General features: G+C 43.4%; 1 long non-coding RNA gene across 1 annotated transcript in view; it reads right to left on the reverse strand.

Annotated features, from left to right (window-relative positions):
• LOC101058905 (uncharacterized) overlaps positions 1-13589 on the reverse strand; it is a 65811-nt gene extending 52222 nt beyond the window's left edge. The window contains exon 1 of the long non-coding RNA XR_675075.4: positions 13146-13589. This is a non-coding gene — a long non-coding RNA (uncharacterized LOC101058905). The remainder of the gene's footprint in view (positions 1-13145) is intronic.
• Positions 13590-25277: the final 11688 nt, after the last annotated feature.

A 25277-nucleotide genomic window follows, 5' to 3' on the forward strand; every position in this document is an offset into this window, starting at 1 on the left:
TAAAGCAAAATTAGACTATAGGTTAATGATTTATGCACACAAGAATAAACTCTCACACACATTCTACATTTATCCCAATAAGAAAATAACTCGACAAAATAAAATAAAAATAAAAAATAAAAAAATTATAAAAAAGAAAATCAGTCTTAGATTTGCAGTCTTCAGAAGTACTTCCCTCACATAAAATGCAACTGCCTGGTAAAGGCAGATCAATAAACAAACAACAGTCAAGTCCTTTATGTACTAGCATCAAAACGTATAAAGCAATTACTATAAAAATTTCAAGGAAAAACTGACCAGAAATTACAGTAACACACTTCATATTTTATAAAGTAGGTAGACACAGACACCAATCATCTATTAGTCTTCAAAAATAGAATTTGTACAGACCATGTGATCTCACCACTCCACCACTTAGTAAAACAATAAATAGTACATCTCAAAGCATGTAGTCAAAGCTGTATTCATCCATGCTTCCATGCTTTCATTATTAAACAAAAAAAAAAACAATAAAAATAATTCCTTTACCAGGTAGTTGCAGGAGGCTGAGGTGGGAGGATCACCCGACCCTGGGAGGTCACGGCTGCAGTGAGCGGTGATCACGTCCCTGCACTCCAGCCTGGGTGACAGAATGAGACCTTGTCTCAAAAATAAATAAATAAATAAAGTTTAAAAAAGAAAAGCATTTTATAAAATACAGCATTCTTCTCGATTATTAAAAATCTCCCAATAAAATGAGAAGTATACTTCTCTAATAAATATCAATATCAAACAGCAAGCCAGCAAGTAATAGTACACTTTTTTAAAATACTAAAGCCATTCTCTTCATTTTATTTAAATTTGCTTTAAAGTGCTGCCTCCCAAGTAGCTAGGACTACAAGTGCACACCGCCATGCTCTGCTAATTAAAAAAAAAAAAAATTGTAGAGACGGTGGGGGCGGCGGGGGGGGGGGGGTCTCACTACGTTGCCCATGCTGGTCTCGAACTTTTGGCCTTAAGCAATCTTCCTACTTCATCCTCCCAAACTGCTGGTAGTATGGATGTGAGCCACCACTCCCAGCCACTAAAGACATTCTCATTAAAATACACAAGACAAGGATGCCCATAATCACTTATGTTATTTCAGATTATGGTGACAGTTCTATGTACCTTTGCAATAATGCAAGAAAAGTAAGTGAGGCACCTACTGGAAAGGAGACAGACCACATACAATACAGGTGTACATCTATGAAACAAAAGAATTGTCAACAACTGAAACTAACGAGAGTTTTCTAAAGTGTCTTATCATACTGGTTACTCAAAATTCAATGGCTGGTTACAGTTTGAGATTATGAAAACATTTTCCAGATGGATAGTGGTGATGTGACTGTACCTAATTCCACTAAACTGTACACTTAAAAATTGTTGAAGTGGTTACTCTTATGTTAAATGTATTTTACCACAAAAGAAAATCAATAACTTGGATTACCTGGAATAAGGCTGTAACTATGCAAGCGTTCAATGATTATTTGTTAAATATATGACTAGTTCTGAAAAGTTCATGGGGAAAACATACTCATTCACAATAGGGAGGGAGGGCGGGCAGGCAGGCAGGCAGGCAGGCGAAGGAAGGGAGGAGGGAGGGAAGGGAGGGAAGAAAAGACAAGGATAAGAGAGAGAGAGAGAAAGGGAGGGAGAGAGAGACATGACTCACATGAAGCTAAAAATGTTTATTAAGGGACATCAAAAACAACTTGAGTTGTTTTTTTTTTTAAGGCATGTCATTTTCCTGGATGAAAACATTCAATACTGCAAAGAACTAAAATTTCCCCAAATGAATCTGTGAATATAATTCAATTCCAGTCAAAATATCAGCAGGATTTCACTTTCACAATTTGACACAATAATTGTAAGGTTCATCTGGAATAATAAATGACTAAGAACAGCCAAGAAGATTTTGAACATTAGTAACAAGGAAAGAGGAGCCACATCAGAAATGCATCAAGGGCTACCGATGCATTTTACAAGACTAGAAGACTCCCAGAAGACTAGAAGTTTGGATTCTTCCAGCGTACTCATGGTTGTTCAGAGAAAACAAAGGACATTACTGCAAGCTGCCACCATTTATGTTTTTCAATGGGCAATCAAAAATTTACTTTTTTATAGAAATATCTTTTTTTTTTGAGACGGGGTCTTGCTCTGTTGCCCAAGCTGCAGTACAGTGGCGTGATCTCAGCTCACTGCAACCTCTGCCTCCCGGGTTCAAGCAATTCTCCTCCCTCAGCCTCACAAGTAGCTGGGACTACAGGTGTGAGCCACCATGGCAGGCTAATTTTTGTATTTTTAGTAGAGACAGGGTTTCACCATGTTTGCCAGGCTGGTCTGGAACTCCCGACCTCAGGTGATCCACCCACCTCGGCCTCCCAAAATGCTGGAATTACAGGTGTGACCCACCGCGCCAGCCAAAAATATCTTAATTTCATAAATTGTGCCAGGATACATCACTATCTTTAAAACTCAGAACCCAAATCACAGAATATCAAAATATCAAGTTCTCTTAACACACTTTACACTTCACAGAGCACAGCTTTTCATTTCACTTCCAATAGTCATGTATTTTTAAAATAAAATAGATATATTAAAAGTATGTTTAAAAAAACAAAATGTTTTCATAAAAACAAGAACACATAAATCAAGAAAAATGTTTTAAAGGGTGATGGTAATGGTAACAAACCAAGAGATTAATAAACAATAGAAAGTTTAGAAACAGCACCTAGTGTATACATGACTGAAGTATATAGTAATTGTAATGTTTTAAGTTACTAGGAAAGAATAAATTATTAAACATTTTCCATTGAGGGAACTAATCATTTGTGGGGGAAAATAGAGCTATTCCCTAAATCACAGCACACACCAAAATGAATTCCAAATGGATTGAAGAGTTTAATTTGGCTAGGCGTGGTTCTCATGCTGGTAACCCCAGCACTTTGGGAGGCCGAGATGGGCAGATCACTTGAGCCCAGAAGTTTGAGACCCAGCCTGGGCAACATGGTGAAACCCCATCTCTACATAACATGCAAAAATTAGCTGGGCATGGTGCTGCACACCTGTAACCCCAGCTACTCGAGAGGCTAAGGTAGGAGGATCACCAGAGCCCAGGAGATGGAGGCTGCAGTGAGCCTTGATCACGCCACTGCACTCCACACTAGACAACACAGCAAGACGTTGCCTCAAGCAAAAGAGTTTAATTTCTTCATACATTTAACAAATATGTACCAAGTACAAAATTATTCTATTTATATTAAAATTATTATATATATTTACCAAGTACAAAATTATTAATACAAGCAAGATCACTGTGGGGCAGTGAGGACATAACCATGGAGAAAACCCCCATTTATTCCACAGTCTTGGAGTTCCAGTTTAGCTGAGGCTTAACAGGATGGTCTGATGAGTTCCACAGAACTACAGTTAAGTATCAAGGGTCCCATCACAGCTCCTCCAGCATTAGGTAGGGTTTTGCTCTCCACCTTGCATTGCTTTTATCTGACACACAGAGCCACCAGGTGACAACCCTTTCACTCTTCCCCTTTCCCTTGCTGATAGTACACTGGAGGTGGTTTCCTGCTCACCTTGGATGGGGAGGTGATCAAACACCAGGATGTTTAAAACCCAGCTTCTTCAGCATTTATCAGCAGATACTGAAGACAGAGAGCCACAAGTTCACAAGAAGGTGAAAGGGTTCTTCCAGAACAAAGGGCAAAGGTAGCAATAACGGGTAATTTATCCTGCCATGCCTGATAACATTCCCCCCAACAGGGTCAGAATCAATGAGAGGAGAGAGGAGAAATTCTGCTTAAAAAATAAATGAATGCATAAGTCAGTCTCTCTGTCTGCTGTCTGTCTCTCTCTCTCCCCCTCTTGTCAGTGGTTGGACTAAGCTGTTACCTGGCAGGTATGGTCTCAGGTGTGGCATGTGGCCAATAAAACTGCCTCCAATTCTGCCTTCCAATTGTTCTTACCTTAAATGACACGGCAGCCATAATGTAGACATCAAAGGTTGAATTGCACAACCAGTTATTTAATTACCTTTGTGATAATGCCAGAGAAGTCCGGGGTCAAGGAATTCATACAACAGGGGTCAGGTGAGGCTTTCCTGAGAACATCTGAGAGCTCTGAGCAAGGAGCAGGAATTAAATACGCAGAGGGGCTCACATAGAGGGTGAGGGTGAACGTGTGCAGAGAAGACTTTGTGACTGGGCGTGTGGTTTGGGGAACTGGAGAATGGCTGATGAGGCTGAAGTTCAGAGACTGGGTGGGAGAATGAGGTCAGAGGAGACTGCTATATGTGATGGGGGCCATGACCATGAAGGGTCCCCTGGGTCATAGCGAGGAGGTTCATCTTTATCCTCAGAGCAATGAGAACCCACGGACAGACAAAGCCAGAAGGTGTTGTGACTACGCTCACATTTTGAAAAGATCATTCTGGCTGTAGAGTCGATTGGAAGAAGTCAAAGGCTGGAAGCAAGAAGACCAGTAAATATTCTACTGAAATGAGATAAAAAATGATGGTATAGGGGACAAAATCAAGAGTAGGAAAGAACGAGAGGAGTACAGAGAGGTCAAGGTTATTTCCGAGGTAAACCAACAGGAATTAGGAGTTGATCTTCCATGAGGGGGAGTAGGCAGAAGGCAGCAGTCCAGGTGACCTCAAGGTATCTGGTGGTGCCACTCCACATCACAAACATGGGAAAGGGGCCAGGTTTGTCAGTAGGAGGGCAAGGACGGAGATAGAGCATGAGCTTGGTTTTGGACTCATGGGTTTATTTGGAGGTGTCTATAAGATAGCCATGGGGAGATGAAGAAAAAGCAGTTGAGTATTTGGTCTTGAGCTCAAAAAAGGGTAGGGAAAGGAAATTTTAATTTAGGGACCATCAGCTCAAACTGGTCACTGAAGTCACACAAGTAGATGAGGTATCCTAGAGGGAATGGAGTGAGAAGATAAAAGAAACCAGAACCGAGAGTTGAGGAACTACAAAATTTAAAGACTAAGTTGGAGAAAGATGTTTGTGCAAAGACAACCAAGGAGGAGAATCTGGAAAGGGTAGGAGTAACAGCTACGGGGTATAGAGTTTGAGAAGCCACGGCAAGAGGCAAAGGAGGTCACCTGTCCTCAGTGCTACAGAGAGACCAGGGAAGATGAAGACCAAAAAACAAGATTATGAAAGAACCATTTTTAAATAAGGAAGAATATTATTCAACCTTTGGTTGGTATATTAGCCAGCTAGGGCTGCCATAAAATATACTGCAGATTGCATGGCTGAAACAACAGAAATTTATTTTCTCACAGTTCTGGAAGCTGGTAAGTCCAAGATCAAGGTTCCAGCAGGGCTGGGTTTCTGGAGAGGGCTCCCTTCCTGACTTGCAGATGGCTGCTCTGTCCCATCCTGGTCTTTCCTCCGAGTAAGCATGGAGAGACAGAGCAAGCTCTCAGGTAGCTCTTCTTGTAAGGGCACGAATCCTATGGATCAAGACCCCACACTTATGATCCGATTTAGCCTTAATTATCTCCTTATAGGCACTGTCTCCAAATGCAGTCACATTGAGGGTTCGGAATTCAATATATGAATTTCAGGGGGACACAAATGAGTCCATAGCAGATGGAAAAGTCCCTTCTAATCATGAGGGGTGAATAAAAGGTAAAAATCAAAGCAGTCCCGGTGTAGTGGCTCACGCCTGTAATCCCAGCACTTTGGGAGGTAGAGGCAGGCAGATCACTTGAGGCCACGAGTTCAAGAGCAGCCTGGCCATCATGGTGAAACCCCATCTTTACTAAAAATACAAAAATTAAATGGTCATAGTGGCGTGCGCCTGTAGTCCCAGCTACTCAGGAGACTGAGACAGGGGAATTGCTTGAACCTGGGAGGCAGAGGTTGCAGTGAGCAGAGATGGTCCAGCCTGGGCGATAAAGTGAGACCCTCACTCGAAAAAAAAAAAAAAATGGGAAAACATTGAAATATGTGGCCATATAAAAATGTTAACTTTCTATGTTTTATAACTTCATAACAGAATCATAACATGTTCTGGTTTTAGTGTTCTACTGTGTAACACATATCCCCCAAACTTAGCAGCTTACAAGAATTTTATTGTGAGCACATATTCTGTGGGTAATTATTTTGGACTGGGCATAACAGGATTGGCTTGTTTCTGCTCCATGACATCTGGATCTTCAGTGAGAATACTCAAAGGCTGCATATGACTTGATAGGTAGGGGCTGGAATCATGTAAAGGTGGCTTTGTTCATGTCTTGCTGGTGATGCTGCCTGTGGCTGGGATCACAGCTGGGAATGTCACAACTAGAATGCCTACACATGGTCTCTCTGTATAGCCTGGGCTCCTTACAGCATGGCCACCTCAGAATAGTCACAATTCCCGTATGGCAGATTAGGGTACCACAGGAGAGTGCCCCAGCGAACAAGGCAGAACCCGCACACCTTTTCTTATCTAGGCTTAGAAATTACAAGTTGAGTCTCAGGCCTGCTCAGATTCAAATGGAGGTGACATCAACTCACCTCTCTAGGGCAGAAGTGTTAAGACCATCTTTGGAAAATACAATCTGCCACGTAAGGTAAATGAAAAACATGACAATTTAAAAAGTGAAACAAATGACAAATAGGTAAATAAACCTTTTATAATATATAAAAAACCACAAAAAAATGTTGACGTCACCAATAAAAAATTAGAAAAGGACATAAACTGGCAAGCCACTAAAAAAGAAAACAAATAATTATATGTTCATTTTGGCAATTTATCCAATGAAAATAATTATTTGCACAAGGAATTAGATACATCCATATTTATTGTAGCAAGGCAATTAATAACCAAAAAAATTTTTAAAGAATTTCCAACAATAACTGATGAAATAAACTTTTTCCATCCCTACAATAAGAAGGCTATTCAGCCGTTAAAATAGAAAAAAAGTCAATGTTATACAAAGATATTCATAGTATTTTACTGAGGGAAAAATAGCAGAATATAAAATATGATTTCATAGAAGACATATGTAGAAAAAAATAAGATATATAACCCAAAATATAAATGGTAACATACATTGATTTTTTCTTTTTGCTTATTGTAATTTCAAATTTTTCTACAATAAAAGGTATTGCTTTTATTTTCACAACAAATAAAATTCTTCTAAAACATATTAATGAAAAAAATAAAAATAAGAGTTTTATCACAAATAAGTAATTCAAAACAAAATTGTTTAAGAATGCCAAAATATTACACAATGCTATTGGATAATTATGTTAATCAATTTTTATTGTTTTAATCCCAACAACAATAAGAAAATAAGAGGTGTGTGTGTGTGTGTGTGTGTGTGCATGTGCATGGCTGAGGGTGGCAGGGGATAGAAGTTCAGAGGACAGAAAAGGGTAGGTAAAGCAAGATTGATAAGACATGCTAATTGTTGAAGCTGGGTAATGGATTTACATGAAATTATTATATTTACCTGTATGTATTTTTGAAAAATCCCATAATAATCTAAAGAAACTCTAAGAGCTCTGGGATGAGAGAAAAACTGATAAATATTCAAAGGAAGGAATATTTCTTTTGACAGTTGAGCCAACTTTTGAGTAAAATGTTGCTTTACAATTGAAAAAATAAAAATGAAAAACACTAGATGCAAAAAGCCTGGAAGTAAACCGTACCTGTTTCAAAATAGGAACATGGTTAACTATATTTTTGGAATTACTGTCAGCAGGCACATATTTTGCTTATGAAGACTATGAAAAAGTAAACTAATTGAACTACTCAGACTTTCTCTCCCATTCACCTAAAAGTGTCATACAGCAATGGTTTTATGTGTCAACACTTGACTAGGCCATGGACTGCCGAGCTAGCTGGTTAAACATTATTTCTGGGTGTGTCTACAAGGGTGTATCTGGGAGAGATTAGCATGTTCCTCAATGTGGAGGCGGTATCATCCAATCTTTTGAGGGCGCATATAGAACAAAATGGCAGAGGAAGGTTGAATTTGCCCTCTCATGCTGACTGCTTAGCTGGGACATCAGTCTTCTCCTGCCCTCAGCACTCCTGGTCCTCCTGCCTCCAGACTAAACTGGAATCTACAGTGTTAGCACTGTCTCTCTCTGGCTCTCAGATCGTTGAACTACAATCCAGTTTGCCTGAATCTCCAACTCGTAGATGACAGATGGGATTTCTCATATAATTGGTTCTGTTTATCTAGAGAACCCTAACACAAATTTCTGTCTTAGATCAGGCTGCTATAACAAAATACCACAGACTAGGTGGTTTCGACAATATGAATTTTTTCTCACAGTTCTAGAGGCTGGAAGTCCAAAGTCAAGGCAGATCCAGTGTGTGGAGAGGGACCTGGTTTGCAGATGGCTGTCTTGTAGAGATCTGGTTTGCAGAGATAATAATCATCCCTGTTGTGTCTCTTCTTATAAGAGCACTAATCCCATTCATAGGGGCTCCACCCTCATGATCTAATTACCTCCCAAAAGCCCCACCTCCAAATACCATCACACTGGGGATTAGGCTTCAACATATGAATTTGGGGGGATACAAGCATTTAGTCCATACTACAAACCTTGTACTTTCATTACATCTAGTTTCATCTTTTTCTTTCTGCTGAGTAATATCACATGGTTTCTCCCTCATATTTAAATCTTTACCTTTAAGTTTTCAGATAGTGTTTTTAAATACTTGAAAAAATAATGTTATTAAAGAATAGTAATGTGTCCAGAATAAAATGCAGACCTGGCTACCCTGGAGAGTTCTATAGAATTCTCAAAATTCTGCTTTTCTTGGCCATGACCTCATTCAAACTCAAATCTGGTATCTGGAGGTAAAAACTGATTCATTAATCTCTTTTCAAAGCTCTACTTAAATTATGTTCAAACTGTCCTATTCTCGTCAATTCAGAGGAAAAATGCAAATGACTAATATGAAAAAATGTTCAGCACTCAACTAATCAAAGAAATGCAAATTAAAACAAGGTAATATTTTTCATCTATCAAATTTGCAAATGTTTTTTAAATGCCAATATGAGATGTTGACAAAGGTGAGATACAACTCACATAATAGTGCTCACGGTAGCACAAACTGAAAAATGTTTTCACAAAATAGAACAAGAGCCTTAAAAATAGCCATACCCCTTTGACCCCCTAAATTTTCTGCTAGAAATCTTTTGTAATAAAATAATGTGATCAAGGGTTATGTACAAGCCACCAGGTTCGGTGGCTCATACCTGCAATCCCAGCACTTTGGGAGAGTGAGGTGGGAGGATCGTTGGAGCTCAGGTCTTTGAGACCAGCCTGGGCAACATAGAGAGACCTCATCTCTACTAAAAATAAATAAAATAAAATAAAAAATTAGCCAGTCATAGGGGCACCTGCCTGTATTCCCAGCTACTTGGGAGGCTGGGGAAGGAATATCACTTGAGCCCAGGAGATGGAAGCTGCAGTGAGATCTGATTGTGCTACTGCACTCCAGCCTGGGCAACAGAGCAAGATCCTGTCTCAAAAAAAAATTATGTATTATGCAAAAAAATTCAAAGCAGCAACATAATAACAAAAAAATTGTCAACATCCTACTGACAGTTGGGTCATGGTTTTCCAGTTCTTATCAGTAGAGCCCTACAGTTAAACACAGGGGGAACCAGTAGGGTGAGAAAGTGGTCAAGTTTTTAGGACTCTGAGCTTTTATCTATTTTATGTATTGAATTCCAGTTAAGATTCATAGCTCTTTTGTCTGTTTGTTTTGCTTTGTTTCCAGTAACTGTCAGTCTACCCTGACTAGAATGTAAGATCCATGAAGAACCTATCTATGAGTGATGTGCTCCCAGATTCTTGCTGTTTTTTTGTTTGTTTTTGTTTTTGTTTTTTTTGAGACAGAGTCTCAGCCTGTCACCTAGGCTGGAGTGCAATGGTGCGATCTCGGCTCACTGCAACCTCTGCCTCCCGGGTTCAAGGGACTCTCCTGCCTCAGCTTCCCGAGTAGCTGGGATTACAGGTGCGCACCACCACGCCCAGCTAATTTTTTGTATCTCTAGTAGAGACGGGGTTTCACCATGTTGGCCAGGCTGGTCTCAAACTCCTGACCTCATGATCTGCCCACCTCTACCTCCCAAAGTGCTGGGACTACAGGCATGAGCCACCGTGCCCAGCCCAGATTCTTAAAACTAAGCACAGTGCTTGGCTCGTATGGCTCATATTAGGTATTCAATAAATAGCTGTTGTTTGCTGTAGATTTAAGTATTTTTTTCCTGATTAAAAATAAAGTTGAGCTTCATCCATTCATCCCTCCTCCCCCAACCCCTGGCAACTGCTGCTTGGATCTGATCCAGTGGAGCACAGAGGATCTTGAGGGCAGTGAAATTACTCTGTGTGACACTATAATGGTGGATATATATGAGTATAGGTTTGTCCAAACCCACAAAATGTACACCACTGAAAGCGAACCCTAAAGTAAACTATCAACTCTGGGTGATAACAACCTGTCGATGTAGGCTTATCAGTGGTAACAAATGAATCACTCTGGTTGAGGGTGTTGATAGTGAGGGAAGGTATGGATTTGGGGGACAGGGGGTATGTGGGAAATCCCTGTACCTTCCACTTAGTAAACCTGAAACTGCTCTAAAAATAATAATAAAGTCTATTTTAAAAAGTTGAAAAGCATTATAATTAGGAGATTGACTAAAGACCATGAATTGGCAAATGATAGCCTGTGGGCCAAACCTGGCCACAGGCTGTTTTTGTAAATAAAGTTTTATTGGGACACAGCCACTCACACCCATTCATTTACATATTGTCTATGGTTGTCTCTGTGTTGCAACAGCAGAACTGGGTAGCTGCAACAGAAATTATGTGGCTCACAAAACTGTGAACCAGCACATCTCTTCCCACCTCTATGTTCAGGGACATCTCATTGGTAACTTGAAATCAGCAGTAGGATTATTTATACCATGGGAATTGGTAAATGCTACAAGTCAGGGCTTGATTTATTGTTTTGTTAATTTTCTAGGCTTAAAAAAGTGAAGGTGAAAAATGTTAATTACACAGATTAAAATTAAGTGAATGTTGTGTCTGTAGGTATGATAGCATAAAAAATTAAGAAAATATTCTTCTAGTATTCAAAACTGTTATCCAATTAGAAAAAGGAGTCACTCCTTATTATTGGCATACATATATTTTTGGTTGTTTCACTTTCATCTTACTAATTAATATAAAAGTAAATATCAACCAACATTTATGTTGGAATTACACTTGCTGGTCAATTGCAATCATAGGTTGGCTATAGACAAGAATTGGTTACAAATCAGCAAAGGCATCCTGCGAATATCAATTAGTTATACGGAATTTACAACGAAGAGTATTGCATATTTTATCATTATTTGTAAATTGTGTGTTACACATCCTTTAAATCAGCAATATTGATAGTAAACATCAAATAAACATGCATGTACATACATACATTCTCCCAGGGAACTGGTTGTTAAACATTTACCAGCACACCTCTGCTGAAAAATATTTTTCAGTAGAAGGTTATCAAAATAAACGTGATTTGCAAATCTAGCCACAGCTGAAGCCATCAAAGAGGTAAAGGGACAGAGGCACAATGCAAAAATATGAAGGTAAAGTGGAAAAGTACCTCTTTCTAAGTAGGGCTAACAGGGAGTAAGCAACTGATATTTTGTGCCCTATGTGGAGGGAAACTGTACGCTATTAATTGTTCATCTGTCACGTTCTGCCACATGCAGAGAAAGTAAGAAATTTGAGAACAAGAAGGTCAAAAGACTATCTCTATAATTAATTTAACAAGCAAATTAAGGTGCACACATTTCTAGAGGCTAAGACAGAAAGAAGTGGATTCCTACAGCATTCCGCAGATTTTCTGAACCCTCTGCTATTCATCCAACAAACTGCACTCTTTCGTCCCTAATTTGATTTCCATTTAATGTGTTAAACCTGATTCCCTTGCATGTAAACAGTGCTTTATACTTTTCAAATATAATTATATTATTATCTCCCTTGATCCTCACAACAATTTTATGAAGTAGGAATGGCTAAGTTTGAAAGGGGAAAAAATTCTTAGGGAAAACTTAGGGTTTTGTGTGCTTAACCCTGGTTCTAAAGCCAAGCTCCAGAAAAACACTACTTTCAAATTGCCCGTATTTCTTTTGAGTGCACTCATATCTGGTTCCTTAAACATTTCAGCACGGCTTGGTTTCTAAAACACTTGCCCTTTATCATTCTGCCTAAGGAAGAAGACAAAATCAGCTGGTTATAATTAACAAAAGCACAACCATTCGTTTTTTAAAGCCTGGCCTCTGCCTTTGTTGTGAAATCATCTGACAGGTTAAGAGATCATCTCTTTTCTAGTCCTGGATGTTAATTTTCTTCCTTAGTACAGATGCTTGTACACAGTAGGCGTGCAAGTAAATTAGGTCGGAATGGTTTTCCCAGCCTACCTGGGGTTACATGAAAAGTATGACGCTAGAGGGAAGCTCTTCAGGACTTGTCCACGACTATACAGTTCCCAAGCAACCCTATAAAGAAGAGGAGTTCTTAGTCCCTGAGAAAATCAAGTGTTTACAGTTCCTTCGCTGAGGGAGACAAGGTGTAGGCAGAGAACAGAAAGAAGGAGAGAAAAACATGTATTGAATCTTTACTATACCTTCCAGGAACTTTCATAGGCTTTATCTACCAAATCTTCAAACAATCTGAAGAGGTTGTCATTTATCCCCATTTTACAGATGGAGATTCAGAGAGGTTAACTGCTTGATTAATAAGAAACTAGCTCCAAATGTATCTGTGTCTTCAGAGACCGTCCTTTACCTCTAAACCAGTGACTCTCAAAGTAGAGGACTCAACCAGCAGCAGCAGCAGCCGCACCTGGGAACTTCCTAGAAACGCAAATTCTCAGGGCTCACCCCAGCCCTGCTGAATCAGAAACTACAGGGGTAGGGTCCAACACTTGGTTTTAACAAGCCCTCCAGGTTATTCTGATAAACACTAAAATGTGAGAAATTTCCCCCTGCTCTACTGCACAGGTTGTATTAGTCGGTTTTCAGGCTGATGATAAAGACATACCCGAGACTGGGCAATTTACAAAAGAAAAAAGTCTATTGGACTTACAGTTCCACATGGCTGGGAAGGCCTCACAATCATGGCAGCAGTCAAGCATGAGGAAGCCACATCCACCACGGATGGCAGCAAGCAAAAAGAAAGCTTGTACAACGCAACTCCCATTTTTAAAACCATCAGATCTCGTGAGACCTATTCACTCTCACGAGAAACGGCTCAGGAAAGACCCGCCCCCATAATTCAGGCATCTCCCATTGGGTCCCTCCCATAACACGTGGGAATTATGGGCGCTACAAGATGAAATTTGGGTGGGGACACAGAGCCAAACCATGTCACAGGTCAACAAAGGCTTTCTGTAAAGGGCCAGATAGAAAATATTTTAGGCTTTGAGGGCCAGATGGTCTGTTTTGCAACTACTCAAAGTCGCTGTTGCGCAAAAGCAGCCACCGACAATGCATAAATAAATGAGCATGGCTGTGCTCCAATAAAACTGTAATGATGGACAATGAAATCAGAATGTTATATCATTTTCATGTGTCATGAAGTGTTACCTTTCTTTTGGCCTATGTCCCCCAATCATTTAAAAAAGCAAAAAGTCATTTTAATCCCAAGGGCTATACCACACCAGGCAGCAGGCTGGATTTGGCCCTCAGGCCATAGTTTGGCAAGCACGGAAACAAAACTACGCTACCTACTAAATGGAAACTTTTAAGCAGAGCAATGACGCAAAGACAGGAAAATCTAATAGAAGGTAAAATGTTGTGAGTTACAAAATTGGCTATGGTCGGCTGGGCACAGTGGCTCACACCTGTAATCCCAGCACTTTGGGAGGCCGAGGCGGGTGGATCACCTGAGGTCCGGAGTTTGAGACCAGCCTGACCAACATGGGGAAACCCCATCTCTACTAAAAATACAAAGTTAGACGGATGTGGTGGTGCATGCCTGTAATCCCAGCTACTTGGGAGGCTGAGGCAGGAGAATCACTTGAACCCAGGAGGCAGAGGTTGCGGTAGCACCATTACACTCCAGCCTGGGCAACAAGAGAAAAACTCTATCTTAAAAAAAAAAAAAAAATTGGCTATGGTCCAATGGAGGCAGGCAGCCCATTTTGTTCTGACAATTAGGAAGGCTTACAATGAGGAGGTGACAATCTGTGTGGGCCTTGAATGATGAGTAGAAGTTCAACAGTAGAGACAATAGCTTGGGCAACAGGGTGAAGACTGGTGTATGCAGGGTACCCAGTCCAAAATGCCTGCTTCCACCCAAAATATTCCAACCTCTTGGGTTAAAAACGCTTTGGAAAATTATATTACGTAAAAAGTATGTCAATGCTCCTGTGAATACCAACCAAACTGAAGTGCCGAGAAAGGAACAAATTGCAACAACTGAAATCACAGCCTTACATGTGAAAATCATTATCGGTGATCTCGTCTCCTCTCCCTACAGACCAAGTGTTGGAGGGAAGGTGTCTTATTTCCCACAACTAATTATTTCTGGTTGCAAATCCGACTGTATGGTATATGCTCCCAAGTATCATACAATGCAAGAAATAATTCTCTTGAGATATTTCCTAGTTATACAAATTAGTTCCCTTGAGAATTGCTTGGTTTTTTTTCCTAATTCCTTACATACCATCCAATTGAGTTGGTTATTTTCAAACACAAGAAATCCCCTTTAAGAGCATAAATTTCAGAGACATTGTTTTCAAGTTACACGTTTTCATTAGATTTGCTTTGATACCAGCTATTAAAAGGAAACACAATCTGGTCTGGCAGTATTTCCCAACTTCATATAGCAGAGCAGTAAAGAGGCCAGGTTCCGCAGTCAAAGTCTCTGGGCTCAAAGCCGTGCTCTCCCACTTAAAAAGCTATTTGACCTTGACAAATTACTCATCTCAGAGCTTCTGTTTTCTTAAAAACAAAGTGGGAAAAAGTAATAGTAGCCACTTCTGGTTGTGTATGTGTTTGAAAATACAGAAAAATAGCTCAATATATTTTGTCCACCATTATTATTTCCCAGTGATCTCTTTCCTCCAAAACTAAACAAATATGCTTTTATTTTTTAAGCTAAAATTATATTCCCTTTATGCTACCACATGATACGGCGACAAGTTTGGGACAGAACCTGACAAATAAGATCCTTCTGCTCCCTCCCTCCGCCACCTGGGCCCTGCAGGGATCAGAAACTGCTTACCAAGCTAGGGGAGGTAAAGGCAGAGAAACAGAGGCAAAACTGACCATACAGCAGCAGGCCCGCTGTGGGGAGCAGGGCAGAAGTTGCAGCTTTAGGAAGGTCTGGGGTTTGGATCCCTACATGGATGGGACACATCAATGACTGAAATGAGGGTTCTTTGGGATGTAAAGTGAACTGGCTACTCATATTATCTGAGAGTGGCTGGAAAAGCTTCTAACCAGGGGCAAGAGAAGGACTCCTCTCGCAACGTGGGTGGGAGTGTGCAGAGGGGAGAATGAAATACAGTTGATTTGATCCCACTCTATGAGGGTCAATTACATATGTATGAGCATAGATTGCATGTCTGGAGTGGGCAGGGAGATCCATGGGAAGGACTCAGGCCTTAGAGACAAAAAGACCTGAAGCTCCACCACCCGGTAATCTGGTGGAGGGGAAGTTTTCTCAACTAAATACTGAGGACAAGGATTCGTGTGGTCATACCTAAGACGAGGGACACAGAGTTCTTTGCACCGTGCCTGTCATCTTGCAGACCAAAGAAACAACAGCTGCTCTTGGCATGAGTACCCATCTCCACTCCCATTGAGTGGCCACTTGCAAAGTGACTTTCATATTCACGAACAGGCATACCAATTGCACTGAGTGCTTTGATCTGTTGAATTACAGCCCAGCACAGCCCACTAGTGTGGTCCCCCCACCCCCCAAGTGACATTGACATTGACATTGACCTTCCTTTGCTCATGACCATTCTCCCCTCAACCGACCTATTGGTCAGGAATGACAAGTTCCTAGGGCTTGGGGGTGAGAGGGAGAACACACCACCCCACCCCTGCTGGGTTCGACCTCCCAATTAGGTGCTCCACAGCACCCACTACTTCTTTCTTAGAGCTACTCAGACTTTATTGCAATTATCTCTTGAATTAAATGCATTCTCCATCCTGTGAATTCCTTCTGAAGATGGGCTGGATCTTTTATCCCTGGATCTTCACTGTCTAGCTTCTGGATTTCCCAAATGATTTAATGATATTATTCGTTAAGATGGGAGAATAAACACCTTTTTAAAAAAACACACCAGCACACACTCTGTATAAATCAACATTTGTCATTGTAAGAATTCCCACGGCTGGGTGCGGTGGCTCATGCCTGTAATCCCAGCACTTTGGGAGGCCAAGGCGGGCAGATCACGAGGTCAGGAGTTCGAGACCAGCCTGGCCAATATGGTGAAACCCCCGTCTCTACTAACAATACAAAAATTAGCCAGGCGTGGTGGCACGCGCCTGTAGTCCCAGCTACTCGGGAGGCTGAGGCAGAAGAATCACTTGAACCCAGGAGGTGGAGGTTGCAGTTAGCCAAGATGGCGCCACTGCACTCCAGCCTGGGTGACAAAGCAAGACCCCGACTCAAAAAAAAAAAAAAAAAAAGACTTCCCACAAGGCCATCACCTCTAAGCAAATGTTTCCTCCTTGATCTCTTTTATATTTGCCCAGCAATCATCACAAAACTTCTCTGCACCCAGGCACAGAGTGTGGCTGCTAACATCCCATTATGTAAAACAAATACAGGAGGCTCCCTAGAATGCCCTAAGTCATGTCCCCCACTGGCCAGAAACAAGCACCACCATGCCCTAGCACCTACCTCCTCTGGAAAAGATTTCAATGAAGGGAGGAATTGCTTCCACTCTTTTCTTTTTTTTTCTTTTGAGATGGAGACTTGCTCTGTCACCCAGGCTGGAGTGCAATGGTGCAATCTCGGCTCACTGCAGCCTCTGCCCCCCAAGTGCAAGAGATTCTCCTGTCTCAGCCTCCTGAGTAGTTGGGATTACAGGCACACCACGCCCGGCTAATTTTTGTATTTTTAGTAGAGACAGAGTTTCACCATGTTGGTCAGGATGGTCTCGAACTCCTGACCTCAGGTGATCCGCCCACCTCGGCCTCCCAAAGTGCTAGGATTACAGGCATCAGCCACCGTGCCCGGCCTGCTTCCACTCTTTAGGCAGCAGAAAACAAAGATGCAAGAGCAAGTCACACAGCCAATTAGTTTTCTTTTCCAGATCTGCCTTCAAATAAGGGTTTCATAACTTCCTTGAAAGAGATCTCTCCGCACCTTGCTATCCTGCAGAGCCCATGCATATTCGCCACCTAAAGGGAAGGACCCAAGAGCATGACAGCCTCCACATCCCTGAGAGAATCACAGCCACCCAGAGTCATGTTGCGGCCTGCCACACCCCTTGTCCCCAGCTGTGGCAAGGCAAGAATCCTGTTTCCAAAGCAACTGTGCCTTCGGGCTTACTAACACTGCAGGCAGAGTCCCACGTGTACACACACATGCAAACGTGTACAGGCACACATCAGCACAGGCACCATACATGCAGACACACCTAAGACACGTGCACAGACACAGACAAGATCTCCTGTCTTGTGGAAACATACAGTCTCCTAGAAATGAGAATAATGTCTTATTTCTTATTCTGGCTGGAGAAGTTAGCTTTCCAAGGATATATTTAGTTGGTTTCATATCTGTCATTTAATATTTCTTACAAGAGCTTGGGGGAAAATGAAAATCCAGTGCTCTGGTGTGTTGGTGTGTGCCTGTGTCTCCAGTGCTCTCTATCTGTTTGTAGATGTCTGCTGATCTCGTTAGTCCAACTTATTTCCCACATGAGCGGCAAAGGGCCGAGAGGGCTGGAATTATTTCTGGCCTGAAACGCGCGGCCCCTTTCTCTCAAGGCTCCAGTGAGTGACCTCAAATGGGCAGTCCATCACCCACGCTAGTCTTCCTCTCTCTTCTCTTTCCCATTCTTCTTTCTTCCCTAACGTTCTGCTGTTGCTGGAACCCCCTTCCAGGAAGGCCAGAAACCAGAAACCACTCCTGGTGTTAGATTCTGCCATCCGAGCGTGAGCTTGGGGTGGGCATGCAGGATGTAGGCCGAAGAGAACCATGGTGGTCCCCCAAAGTTCCCACTCGAAATGGGGCAGGCCCAGAGGCAAAAGCAGGTTCTGGAGAGCTGGGCCTGCCAGCAGGGAAACTGAGGGACAGGGGAGGTGCCACCACTCCAGGACACAGCAGAGCAGGCCAGGGTTCACCCTGAGGGTGCCTGTGCAGAATCAGAACAGGGCATCCCCTTTGGATTTGACAAAGGGAGTTGTGCTGGATGTGAGCCCCACCCACCCACTCATGTCTGAGGGTTATGAACCCCATGTGCAAGAGCACAGAGGCTGTAAGGACAGGCTGGCAGCCTCGCCTACCGACCAGCGCAGCTGTGAAGCGCCAGGGCACACACAACTCTCTCTCCATGTTCTTTGCTCGTACTTTCATTCCCCAGACCAAACATTCTCTCAACCCCATGAATCAAACCAGAGGCCTTACAGCGACCTCAGTTCCCTGAGTGTGAAAAACCAAGGAACAAACGAGACCGTGGCAAGGCAGCGTGGTCAGGAACCCAGACTCCAAAGCAAGGTGCCCTGAGTTCTCGCCCCTGCCCGGCCATTCTGGGGACACTGGGCAAATTACTCAACCCCCCATGCCTTGCCTTCCCCATCTGTACTCAAGAGAGCTTAGTTCCTACCTCACAGTACAGTTATGTGGTCAAATGCGGTCAAACAGCAAGCACTTAGCGCCTGCCACAGCTTAGGCACTCAATGTTATCTACTGTTATTCACCTGAAATGACCACAAATTGAACTAAATTTTTCAAAGTTATTGGTGCTTTGTTTTCCTGTATATAAAAGAAACGGTGTTCTTTTCCCTGTCTGCCCACCCTCGCTCACTCAGCACATATATATATATATATATATATATATTTTTTTTTTTTTTTTTTTTTTTTTTTTTTTTTTTGGAGACAGGGTCTCCCTCTATTGCCCTGCTGTGGTGCAGCTCAGGTCACTGAAGCCTCAACCTCCCAGGGCTCAAGCAATCCTCCGACCTCAGCCTCCTGAGTAGCTGGGACCACAGGTGCACACCATCACACCCAGCTACCTTTTCTTTTTTTTTTTTTGAGACGGAGTCTCACTCTGTTGCCCAGGCTGGAGTGCAGTGGCGCGATCTTGGCTCACTGCAAGCTCCACCTCCTGGGTTCACGCCATTCTCCTGCCTCAGCCTCACGAGTAGCTGGGACTACAGGCACCCACCACCACGCCCAGCTAATTTTTTTGTATTTTTAGTAGAGACGGGGTTTCACCATGTTAGCCAGGATGGTCTCTATCTCCTGACCTCATGATCCACCCGCCTCGGCCTCCCAAAGTTCTGGGTTCACAGGCATGAGCCACCGCACCCGGCCACACCCAGCTAACTTTTTAATTTTATTTTTTGTAGAGATGAGGGTCTTGGCATGTTGTCAGGCTGGTCTCAAACTCCTGGGCTCAGGCAATCCTCCCTCCCTGGCCTCCCAAAGTGCTGGGATTACGGGTGTCAGCCACCACATCTGGCCTAGCACATATTTTTAAGGCTTTCCTCCCACAGGAAGGCCATGGTTGGTGTCCATGAAGGGGGGCGCATAGGTGAGGTGGACCTTTCAAGGGGTTTCAGTTGGAGCTTCCCCATGGTGATATACTTATCCATTAGGACATCGAACAAAGTCTTGACTCTGCAAAGTACAGACTCTTAGAAGTAAAGGAGTGAGAAGCAATTCACTGCCACCTCATTTTTTTTTTTACTTTAAGTTCTGGGATACATGTGCTGAACGTACAGGTTTGTCACATAGGTATACATGTGCCATGGTGGTGGTCTGCTGCACCTATCAACCTGTCATCTAGGTTTTAAGCCCCACGCGCATTAAGTATTTGTCCTAATGCTCTCCCTCCCCTTTCCCCCCATCCTCCAACAGGCCCCGGTGTGTGATGCTCCCCCCCCGTGTCCAAGACACTGCCACCTCATTTTTAAAGGCTGCCGATGAAGAGATTTTGTACCGAGAAATGGAAAAACCAGCAAGTCAATGCCTTCCCCATTTTCCTCATGTCTGGTGCAATTGCGGCATTTGCCCATATGACAGGCACTTGGTGCACCTTAAGGCCATGTTTAATGCCAACATCAACCAATTCCCCACTGCCTAATGTTGACATTTTGTATGCCTGATGTGTATGGCCTTTCTTCCTGAAACTTTCCTGAATTTCCAAGGCTGGGCCGGGTGTTCCTCTTCTGTGCTCCTATCTTTTCCTCCTACCTCAGTGGGTTACACTGTTTACTTATTCCTACCCTGCACTAGACTCCAAGGATACTCCAGGCTGGCAGGGCCGTTGTCTCTTTTTCAGCACTGTGCCCTTAGCACACAGTAGATTTCAATATTCTTAGAATGAATGAATGACAGTGAGAAAGAGGATGAGTCAGAGGTTTTGGAGAATTTTAGATGGCCGCAGGCACTGAGTGGTGTGTCTAAGGGGGGAATCTTGGCCCTGCTCCCAGCCAGTTCTGGGCAACAAGACAAGTAGTCACTTCCACTCACAGACAAGCAAAAGTGGGCTCTGGAATTTCTGAAATGGGGTGCCCATGTTAATGGATCAAACTAATCAATGTGCAAAAGAAAAATGAACTTACAGATATTTCCAGAGTCTGTACCTACAAAGCTAAGGATGCAATGTAGTAATACAAATCCCAGCTGTTAGCGTGTATGGTTTGGACCAAGAAACTCTGCACACACACCTTGGCCAGAGCAGGGAGAGAAGCAGAGCAGGGAGACCAGACTGGACCCACTGCAGGCGGGAGGGAGGCCCATGTGGATTTAAGCCCGGTGCCAACATTCGTGGCTATGACTGGCTGCCGTCCAGCTCTGGGCCTCCATCTGATAGGATGGAGTTCTCAGCGGTGATGTGGCTGGAGGCTGGGTGCAGGCACGGCTGCCTCAAAGGCTCCTGGGAAGCACTAGTCTCCCAGCGGCAGTGGGAGGGGTTGGAGAGGCCAGTAAATAGGAGGAAGTTTAGACAGCATCATTCCCTTGGGCATTGGCCGCTTCTAGGTCACAAGTAAAAACTCCTAGCAGAACAGAAACTTGGCTGGGAGAGAACAAAATGTTTTTGAAGCTGCTGAGTGGACCTTTTATCTTTGAGTGCAGCCATTGCCTTCCTGTAGTCTCGGAGTGGCCACGGGCAATTTCTGTGCTGTCTTCGGAGCAACATTCTCGAGGCCGGCCACTGGACGGAACTGGAAGGAGTGTCATTCTGGGACTTCTGACAGGACAGCCTGTTTGGGACAATGTGTCAATCAACAACTGCTTGCTGAGAGCCTCGTTGCCATGTAGGCAACTGTCTAGAAAGAGGCTTCATAACAGAGTCCAGGCTCCTCCTCAGATTAGGGACTCATTTCCTCTCCCCTCTACAACCCCGGTGTTGTCTACCTTGAAAAGACTCACAAATGGAACCGCCCTGACCCACATCTGCACCCCAGACCTAGGTGCAAAGGTCTGCAGGAATGTCTCGGACTGGACCTGGTCACATTTCTCCCATCTTGCTCCTCTGAGAAAAGAGTGCCTTTGCCCCTGTTTTAGTCAAGTTTCTTACTTACAAGTGAAAAAAAAAAAAAAAAACCCTAATGTGAACCATCTAGGGGGGTAAGAGGACTTTACTGTCTCACGGTGGCAGAACTTAAGAAAAAGCAACCTTTTAGGGGGTGTACTGGGTTTAACAGTATCCCCTGCGAGATTCTTGTCTGCCTGGAATTGGTGAATGTGACCTTATTTGGAAATAAGATCTTTGCAAACGTAACTATATTAAAATGAGGTCATATTGGATTCTGGTGGGCCCAAATCCAATGACTGGTATCCTTGGAAGGAGAGGGGTATTGGGACAAAGACACACAGGGAAGAAGGACAAGTGATGGCAGAGGGAGGGATTGGAGCAACGCCTCTACAAGCCGAGGAGTGACAAGGACTGCCAGCCACCACCAGACAGTGGGAGAGGCATGGAACAGGTTCCTTCCCAGAGACTTTGGAGAGAACACAGCCCTGCTGATACCTTGATTTCCGACTTCTGGCCACCAGAATTGTGAAAGAACACATGCCTTCCATCTCAAGCCACCCAGTTTGGGGTTATTTGTTATGGCAGCCCCAGGACACTGATATAGTGGATGCCGTGATGGTCCCCATTTTAAAGATGAGAAAACTAAGGCACTGAAGTGATTAGTTATTTGCCCAAGGTCAGGCAACTAATAAGGGGTAGAGCTAGGATTGTTTAAAACAGCTTTATTGAGACATAATCCACATGCCATACAATTCACTCATTTGAAATGCACAATTCAGCAGGGCATGGTGGCTCACGCCTGTAATCCCAGCACTTTGGGAGGCGCAGGGGGAGGATCATTTGAGGTCGGGAGTTCAAGACCAGTCTGGCCAACATGGTGAAACCCCATCTCTACTAAAAATACAAAAATTAGTCATGTGTGGTGGTGGGCACCTGTAATCCCAGCTGCTCAGAAGGCTGAGGCAGGACAATCGCTTGAACCTGGGAGGCGGAGTTTGCAATGAGCCATGATTGCACCACTGCACTCCAGCCCGGGCAACAGAGCAAGACTCCATCTCAAAAAATAATGATAATAATTTAAAAAAGAACATCCCCTAAAATACCAAGTTATCAGATGCATACGTACATTGAGAATGTAACTTGGAATGCAAGCCTAATAGATGTTTACTTTAATGTCTACAGAACGTCAACTGCATTTGAGTCATTTGCAACTCAGTGTTTTTGTATGAATTACATGTCACGTGGGATGTGGGTACTTTTAATTATGATCAATGTAAGAAGGGGCTTCACAAAGTAAGAGTGCCTAGGGCCTATGACCGGCCCTGACAGCTCAGGGCCTCTGTGCCAAGAGAGAATTCTAACCAGAATCCTTTGCACAGGTTTTGCATGCGGTGGAGTCCAAGGTCTTTACCGAACTGTGCCTTTGAGGGCTGCCTCCAGACTCCAGTGATAGCATTCACAGAGTCCAGTAGGCAGAAAGCCCAATTCCCCTTCACCTTGGAGGCCTTTCACGTCTATTGCCTGAGAAAATGCATCCTATTGGAGCACCCCAGGATGGAGCTGACTTACTGACCAGCAGCCAGCAGCCTGAAAGGGCAGAGGAGAGCAGGCAGTAGCTGGGGGCAAATACCTCTGTTGGAGGCAGCCGGTGGCACTTGGAAGTCACAGCTGTCAACCAGCCTCCTGCAGGGAGACAGTTGGGAAAGCTGCGATACTGCATTAGCCTGTCAGTCACGGGGAAGCAATTCTTCAGGTCATCAGTCAAAAGCCTCCTTGGAAATGAGAAACGAGCCTGAACACCAGGCCATTTAAAAACATATTTATTGTGAAATGTGGAGGCAGCAGCGCCTTCCCTGAGACGCGACAGGCACTCAGCATGAATTACACCAGGTAAGTCTAGAGAAGCAGGTGGCAGGTACCTGGATATAAGTGAGGTACAACCTTGAAACATCGCTGCAAACAATAACCCCAGGAGGAAAGCAGGGGTTGCAAGCAGGGGGGTGCCCAGGGCTGTGGGAGGGGGCAAACAGGACTCCACAGCCCGGCACAGATGACAGTCCTCGGGCCCTACAGAGAGCGTCTTCAGCCTACAGAGAGGGTCTTAGGCGTGAAGAAGAGTGAGCCTAAATCCATTACCATGCAAACTGAAGATAACAGCAGAAATGACTTGTTGCCTGGAATTTGCTTCAAAATTCTACAGAAAAAAGAAAATTGCTGAGGGCTACATTGACAAAACAGGATTGGTAAGATATTGATAACTGCTGAAGCTGGGTGATGAATATTTAGGGATTCATGACGTTATTCTTCTACTTTTGTGTATATTTGAAATTTTCAATACTGAAAATTTTCTTTGAAGAAAATAGGTCTTTTTCCCATGCTCATGGGTCTTATCTCTCTGTAAATATATATTTTGGAGATGAGCCAGCCACATTTTCTAGGCCTGATAACCTGCAAACTGCAAAATTATATTTTGAATTATACATACACACACACACAGACACACACACACAAACAAACACACACACACATATATGCACGTATAAGGTAAGTGTGGACATACAACTCCAGGTGTCAGACCCACTGCTGGTCTGACTCTAGGCCTGGAATCTTACCCACTCCACTAACGCACACTCACTGATGCCACAAAAATCTCCAATGTACAATTACAAGGCCAACAGAAATGGCTCCCATCTGTCAATAAGTCAAGGTCAAAGGAATCCCAGTCTGGCCTGACTGGCTCTAGCCTCCCTTCCCATGTCTCACACCAACACCATCACTCCCTTCTTAAGTCCCTCTGGCAAGTCTAGACGCACCTGAGGCCTCCCAAAGACAGCCATGCCGTGGCAGCTTCTGCATGAAGAGCCTGTTCGGTGACGGCCCACTCTCATATAGCTGCTGCACTTGGCTACGCAGTAGGATCCATGAACTGAGTTTGGGGACCAAAAACGTGAAAGCGGGACAGAGTTTCCAAGTAGCCAATCCACTGTTATCTATTAACTGAAATTGACTATGTTTAATTTTTCTGTTTATAAAGATCATTAGGTTCCACTAGAAGCAGATCTTAAGAATTTGAGTGCCAATAGTTTTTTGTTTTTTTTGTTGTTGTTGTTTGTTTGTTTTTTGTTTTTTGTTTTTGAGATGGAGTCTCGCTCTGTTGCCTATGCTGGAGTGCAGTGGCGCGATCTCAGCTCACTGCAACCTCCACCTCCTGGGTTCAAGCAATTCTCCTGCCTCAGCCTCTTGAGTAGCTGGGACTATAGGCGCCTGCCAACACACCTGGCTTATTTTCATATTTCTAGTAGAGACAGAGTTTCACCGTATTGGCCAGGCTGGTCTTGAACTCCTGACCTTGTGATCCGCCTGCCTCGGCCTCCCAAAGTGCTGGGATTACAGGCGTGAGCCACGGCGCCCAGCTGAGTGCTAGTAGTTTTAAGGAAGCATCAGAAGGACAGTGGAAAAATTAATCAGGGAATGGAAGGTAGCCAATAAAGGGTTCTGTTACTGAGTAGGCCACTGCCATGTACAACTGGGGCTGAGTTCTACCAGGA

Source organism: Pan troglodytes, chromosome 18, assembly GCF_028858775.2.
Source record: "Pan troglodytes isolate AG18354 chromosome 18, NHGRI_mPanTro3-v2.0_pri, whole genome shotgun sequence".
Taxonomy (NCBI): Eukaryota; Metazoa; Chordata; class Mammalia; order Primates; family Hominidae; genus Pan; species Pan troglodytes.